Here is an 8,156-nt window from a genome sequence, read left to right as displayed (position 1 = left end):
GAGTGCAAAAGTACTGCATATGAAGCTAAGCCAAAGCATTGATAATGTACAATGTGGATATTAAATGTAGGCTTACGCAATTATCTCATGAGTGATGCAATCAGCCTTTTTCAGTACTGGCAAAAAAGGCACAATGTATCTACCAGTTAGGGATCATTTGTGTTGTACTGTGGCAAATGTGGTGGCACACTGTGGTATTTCACCTAATAGATATGGGAGTTTATCAAGATTGGATTTCTTTCTGTGTAATCTGAGGGAAATGTGTGTCTCTGATATGGTCATACAGTTGGCAGAAGGTTAGGAGGTGCAGCTCGGTTTCCACCTAATTTTGTGGGCAGTTGGCACATAGCCTGTCTTCTCTTGACAGCCAGGTCTGCCGATGGCGGCCTCTCTCAATAGCAAGGCTATGCTCACTGAGTCTGTACATAGTCAAGAATTTTCTTAATTTGGGGTCAGTCACAGTGCTGCTGTGTACTCTCTGATTAAGGCCAAATAGCATTACAGTTTGCTCTGTTTATTTGTTGATGTGTCAAGTAATTATCTTTTTGTTTTGTCATAATTTGGTTGCTGTCCTGCGGCTCTGTAGGGTCTGTTTGTGAGTAGAGTCCCCGTACCAGCTGACAGAGGGGACTCTTCTCCAGGTTCATCTCCCTGTAGGTGAGGGCTTTGTTAGGGAAGGTTTGAGAATCACTTCTTTTTAGGTGGTTGTAGAATTTAATTGCTCTGGATTTTGTTCTCTCTCTCTCTCTCGTCTCCTCCCTTTGTCCCACTCACACTAGCCTCTTCCTGGTTTCTCTCTCTCTCCTCTCTCTCCCCCCTCTCTCTCTCTCTCTCGTCTCCTCCCTTTGTCCCTCCCTTTGTCCCACTCACACACTAGCCTCTTCCTGGTTTTTCTCTCTCTCTCTCAAGGTGAGGTAGAGTGCCGGCACAAAGAACAGCGGAAATGAAGCACATGCACACTCCTAAATTCTCTCTCTCTTCTCGCTATTTCCTCCCCTCCCCCCTACCTCTTCTTCACTGTGGACACAGTGTTCATGTGTGCATTTGGAGGGGGAAGGGGGGTTGTGTAACATCCCATAATCACCAATCAGAAGGATATGTGGTGGTTGTCATGGATATCCGCACGCAGCCCGCCCCTCCCCCACACCGGCGGACGCACCACTAAACATCCCATAATGTAATTTCTGAGTAAAAAGAAAGTACAGACCATAATATTCCTTCTTGTCCTGGTTGTCGCTATGGAGATGAACACACGCGAGGGGGGTGGGGGTTACAGGCGGGGTCAGATTACCATGTAAGCCAAAATGCAGACCATAATACTCCTTCACCCCCCCCACCCACACCAGTCCTCCCTCCCTCCACACCCCCACACCCTCTCAATTCCAGACATCCTTTAATGTTTCACTGTTACTAGGCAAAGGAGTGCATATGGACATGATCATGCACACCCACTGATATAAGCAGAAAGCTCACCGACAGACAGATAAGAAAGCAACTACTTGGCGGAGAGTCGGACAGGTAGACACACGTGATGGTGTGTATATAGGTATTGACTTGTATATAGGTATTGACTTGATAACCAGACAATGCACATACTGCATTGTGAAAAGAGTACAATGTGCCATATTTCTGTCATGGACAAAAATAGGTATAGCCTACCTATTTGCATAGCCATTATGATCATTCATTACCACCATCCTGAGCAGTAGGTGTCTTCAAAAATAGAATGCATGTAATTAATCTGAATGAATCTATGGGAGACTGCAGGAGACAAGACAATAAGCTGAGACAGATAGCCAAGGAATAGAATAGAGTTGATTCTATTTCGCCTGTGGTCCAAGAAAACCAGATGATGTCTCTTTTTTGGTCAATATTACTTCTGGAATTCAGTGTCAAGGTTTCACCTTGCTGTTGTACGCAGCATTTCATTGGCTTGTTGAAAAGGAGACTTTGTTCTTATCAATGGGGCCAATGTATGAGTATATACATTCTGGTTTCATAGTGCAAAGATCTCCAACCCTTCATCAAGGTCTATTTGAAGAATAGTGATAAGGTATGAACAGAAAACATATTTTGGCAGATTTCTTCCCACAAGCCTAGACTGAGTTTCCCAGACAGAGTCTCTCAGGTCTGTCTCCTTTTTTATTCAATTCACACCTGAGGATAAACATCCCATAATACTCAACATGTCGTAGAGCCTTGATCTCGATCCGTACGCAGGGCTCCCTTGGTAACACAGGCGCATTCTCAGGCAGGGAGGAGGGAGGGAGGCCACGGTACAGCACTCAAAAACAGGCCTAGGCCAGACCATAATATTCCACCAGCCACCCCCTCCCTCCCTAATCCCCCCTTCCCTCCCTCCTCCCTTTCACCTCACCCCTCCCTCCCTCCCTCTCAACCCCCCTTAATTTCCACCCCACCCCTCCCCCACATAACAACACCCTGCATCCCATAATATGCAGAGCTGCTGCCCACCATCTCTCCCTCCCCCACACCGCTGCCACTCCATAATAATCGGAGTGCTAATTCGCCCTCCCCAGCTCTGTCTCACTACTGTCTCATAAGCACTCCTTACAGAGTACAGTGCGTCTTTAAAAAAATGAAACTGGGGGCACACAGGAGCCCCAGAGCTCAAAATACACTTTATGACGTCTGTAACGGACTTCATCATGCACAAGGGTTCTTCTCTCGCTTTTTCTTTTTTTTTCTCTTTCTCTTTCTCAGGCAGCCTTTATAAAACCACAGTATGGTTTAAATGTTTGTGCACACCATTCGCGGATATAGGCTACATCGGGCCCCATTTTCAAGTGTTGGCATGTCACAATCTGTGTGGTTTCCTTAGATTGTTTGTGCTATCTGGGTGCTGTTTAAATAAACCTGACTGTCTTGAGAGTCACCTAAGGGAGATGGCCAATGGCAAAACAGGCTGAATGGATAAATGGTGTAATGTACTCTATCATGAGAATGCCATGCAGATCTGTCTAAGTCCTTACATCCAGAGAAAGGTTGCTTTCTCTCTGCTCCCGGGTCCACTCTAGAGGCCTAACACACACGTCAACATGTATTTCTCCCCCCCCCCCCCCCTCCCATACCAGGACAAGTCATGACAAACAAAGAACATCCCATAATATCACAGTTGGCTGCCTCACCGTCACAGTATACATGGTAACCGGTTATGTCAGAGATAGAGGGACTGGGACGCTTGACTGTACTTCGACATACAAACCAACGCATGAGCCTTTAAGTTGTTCACATACAATTATCATTTCCCCATAGATGCAATGTACATGCTATTGTTAACCGTGTATGTCTAAATGTCTGCATGTATGTTTTTATGTACATTGTATAAATATATATCACCAATGTAAACAGGTACTGTCCTTTGGATGCAGAAGTTAATTCAAGAGCGATATATGCCTTATCTATTTTCAAATCTGTTGTTGACGTATCTTTGTTTAGGCAAACCGTAAGTCCTCTGAGAGAAAAAAGAATGAGAATGAGAGGTCAGGTTTCTATCCCATAATTCCTCTCTTCTGCCCCCCCCCACACACACACGGTTGCCCATGACAACACTCTTATAATGAGGTCAAATTGGCATCCCATAATATGCACTAACCACTCTGACTCAGGCAATGTGGAACATACAGCAGTCAATGTGTCACTGGCTAACACCAACCACTTGACGACGCAAGAAAGCTAACTTGTGTCTAATTTCTCTGTGGATAACGAAGGACCCCCTTACTCCATGAGACCTTTCTTGGCTTCTTAACATCAAGCTCATCAGCTTAGTTCTAAAAAAGAGCTGACATCTGTACTGTTCGGGATTATATTTGACAGGTAGTTTGTTGTCCTACACAAGTTACAGAAAGGCAACTATCAATACATGTTATTTTAGGCGGAGTAGCTTATGGGAGCATTCACTAAAGTGGGCTAGACTCCACAGTAAAAAGGGTCTCTAAGACTATGTCAATGAACAGATCATATCCGGACACTTGTGAGTGATTCTCCGGACCATGGTATTTGGATAACAGGGCCACAGTAATCATGATCGACGCATTAAAAATGCACCAACTGAAGATACAGGGTTAGTAAGAGTCTACACTCACTGATGTCAGGATGGGATTATATTGAACACTTTGAATTCCCAACGATTCACACATAGGCCTACAGTATCCTTCGGTACAGGCTTTTAAGAGAGTTAGGTTGGGACGGAGATCTTGAATGTAGCCTCACTTGTGAGAACAGAGGCTTTACCTTCAATGGCCGTATTGTGATGTTGAAAGATGCTAAATTCATAAAAGATAAGAACATGAATGATAAAAGCGCAGTGGCTATAGCTAAGCTTTGTAATGGAGGGAAATCCGTCTGTGGGAGAGGTATGGTGAAAGAATTTAGAGACTAGTATGTCAGACTGATACACCTTTACTGTGACATAAGATGAGATGTAGCACTACACATCATTCTGTTGAAGAAATAGAGGTGAACCTGGACCTCCATTTGTCTGTGAAGACCTTTTGTGGCTATTTGCTTACTCAATCAATTATCCGTAGAGTGGAGTTCCCCAATGTATTTGCTGTCCAGGGTTTCGACAAAAACCTAAAGATCGTCTACACATACCAATAAGATCATTCCATTGGTATGCACTATGCAATGGACGAGCAGTCATCTTAATGCTAAGGATTATCTTTGTTTTTGTTAAACTCGCCCGAGAACTATCTTTTTCACTTAATCAAATCACACAAACCAACACACTGCTCTGCTTAAATCTCTCCACTACGTTTCCCTCATGGAGACTAAAGCCAATGGTTCTTCATTTAATTTAATCACTTAATTTTATTGGAATGAGATCCATTTTAGATCACCAATCAAAATGGGACTTAAGCAATGAGCTCGACTCAAAACAAATGACATACCTCCCCCTAGTGGCCATAAGATTTAACAAGTTAACCCTCAAGTCTTCCACCCCTGAGGGGTTACTAGTGTACATGACTATTCTCTTTGTCCATCCACTTCAAATACTGGTTTCATCAACGTGTTTCAGCGCTATTAACCTCTGGGGAAAAGGATACTTTGATTGCGGTTGTTTCCATTTAGAATGACTGAAAAAGCATGCATTAATTACATACAGAAAAGCCTACTGAATTTGCTACAAACCCTTATGAACTGAATCCCTCATGATGAGCAGGGTTGAGCAGCCCAGGGATAGATAAACTTACTGAAGGAAGGACATTGCATGTTTATTTTTCTATACATCTTATTTCTCTCAGAACTGTTTGCATTGCTTGCATTGGATTCAGAGAATGTTAAATAAATAGTATGGGACATGACAATAAGAAAACTAGGAACATCACCCATCTCTAATCATGTAGTTATATTTAGTATTTTCACTCTACCATGAGATAGCGTGGATATAAACACTATTTCCTCAAAAAGTGGACAGTAGTAGTTTCTAAGCAGCTACTTTGTTCTTTCACCACTTTTATCAACTTTGGTATTGCATCTATTCTGAACAAAAAATATAAATGCAACAATTTCAGTGATTTTACTGAGTTACAGTTGATATAAGGAAATCAGTCAATTTAAATAAATTCATTAGGCCGTAATCTATGGATATCACATGACTGGGCAGGGGCGCTGCCATAGGTAGGCCGGGAGGGCATAAGCCCACCCAACTTGATTGCCAGGCACACCCACTAGGGAGCCATACCCAGCCAATTAGAATGAGTTTTCCCCTCACAAAAGGGCTTTATTACAGACAGAAATACTCAGTTTCATCAGCTGTCCAGGTGGCTGATGAAGAAGTCGGATATGGAGGTCCTGGGCTGGCGTGGTTACACGTTGTCTGTGGTTGACGCCGGTTGGACGTACGGCCTTTTGTCTCCAGCACAAGGTGTAATGATCATTCTGTTTAATCGGCATCTTGATATGCCACATCTGTCAGGTGGATCGATTATCTTGGCAAAGGAGAAATGCTCACTAACAGGGATGCAAACAAACTTGTGCACAAAATTAGAGAGAAATAAGCTTTTTGTGTGAATGGAACATTTCTGGGATCTTTTATTTCAGCTCATGAAACCAACACTTTGTGTTTTTACTTTTGTTCAGAATAGTTTTGATATTCCTCCCTAGACATGTTTTCAGATAAGCCCAACCTTTTCAATAGATGAGACTTACCTGAAAATATATACAGTGCATTCGGAAAGTATTCAGACCCCTTGCCTTTTTCCACATTGTTACGTTACAGCCTTATTATGAAATTGATTAAATCCTTTTTTTCCCCTCATCAACCTACACACAATACCCCATAATGACAAAGCAAAAACAGGTTTGAAACATCACATTTACATAAGTGTTATGTAGCACCTTTAGCAGCGATTACAGCCTCAAGTTTTCTTGGGTATGATGCTACAAGCTTGGCCCACCTGTGTTTGGGGAGTTTCTCCCATTATTCTCCGCAGATCCTCAAGCTCGGTCAGGTTGGATGGGCAACATCGCTGCACAGCTATTTTCAGGTCTCTCCAGAGATGGTCGACCGGGTTCAAGTCCGGGCTCTGGCTGGGCCACTCAAGGACATTCAGAGACTTGTCCCAAAGCCACTCTTGGCTGTGTGCTTAGGGTCGATGTCTTGTTGGAAGGTAAACCTTCGCCCCAGTCTGAGGTCCTGAGCGCTCTGGAGCCGGTTTTCATCAAGGCTCTCTCTGTACTTTACTCCGTTCATCTTTCCCTCGATTCTGACTAGTCTTCCAGTTCCTGCCACTGAAAAACATCCTCACAGCGTGATGCTGCCACCACCATGCTTCAACGTAGGGATGGTGCCAGGTTTCCTCCAGATGTGATGCTTGGCATTCAGGCCAAAGAGTTCAATCTTGGTTTCATCAGACCAGAGAATTTTGTTTCTCATGGTCTGAAAGTCTTTAGGTGGCTTTTGGCAAACTCCAAGTGGGTTGTCATGTGCCTTTTACTGAGGAGTTGCTTCCATCTGGCCACTTTATCATAAAGGCCTAAATGGGGGAGTGCTGCAGAGATGGTTGTCCTTCTGGAAGGTTCTCCCATCTTCACAGAGGAACTTTGGAGATCTGTCTCAGTGTGACCATCGGGTTCTTGGTCAGCTCCCTTCTCCCCCGATTGCTCAGTTTGGCCAGGCAGCCAGCTCTAGGAAGAGTCTTGGTGGTTCCTAACTTCTTCCATTTAAGAATGATGGAGGCCACTGTCTTCTTTTGGACATTCAATGCTGCAGAAACTTTCCCCAGATCTGTGCCGACACAATCCTGTATCGAAGCTCCACAGACAATTCCTTTGACCTCATGGCTTGATTTTTGCTCTGACATGCACTGCCAACTGTGGGACCTTATATAGACAGGTGTGGGCCTTTCCAAATCATGTCCAATCAAATGAATTTACCACAGGTGGACTCCAGTCAAGTTGTAGAAACATCTCAAGGATGATCAATGGAAACAGGATGCACCTGAGCTCAATTTTGAGTCTCATAGCAAAGGGTCTGAATACTTATGTGAATAAGGAATCTGTTTTTAATTTTTAATACATTTGAAAAAATGTCTAAACCTGTTTTCACTTTGTCATTATGGGGTGTAGATTGATGAGGACATTTTTTCTATTTAATCCATTTTAGAATAAGGCTGTAACATAACAAAATGTGGAAAAAGTCAACGGGTCTGAATGCTTTCCGAATGCGCAGTAACAAGCAGCCTAAGCAGTTACTGCCTCAAGTTTAAAAACTCACTGAGTGACAAATAGATGTCAAGTCAAATAGTTGTTTTTTGTGTGTGGGTAAAGCCTGCAAAACAAGGATAGCATATTGTGTACTTGTAGATACTTTAAAGATATTTTTTAAAAGGATCCTTGTGACGTTTTGTAGCTGTCATATATATATATATATATATATACACACACACACACACACACACACACACACATACATACACAGTACCAGTCAAAAGCTACACCTACTCATTCAGGGGTTTTTCATTATTTTTACTATTTTCTACATTGTAGAATAGTAGTGAAGACATCACAACTATGACATAACTCATATGGAATCATGTAGTAACCAAAATAGTGTTAAACAAATTGAGATACTTCAAAGTTGTCACCCTTTGCCTTGATGACAGCTTTGCACACTCTTGGCATTCTCTCAA

This window comes from Salmo trutta, chromosome 36 (genome assembly GCF_901001165.1).
Source record: "Salmo trutta chromosome 36, fSalTru1.1, whole genome shotgun sequence".
NCBI lineage: Eukaryota > Metazoa > Chordata > Actinopteri > Salmoniformes > Salmonidae > Salmo > Salmo trutta.
The sequence above is the reverse complement of the archived record's forward strand: the minus strand, read 5'-3'. Positions refer to the sequence as shown.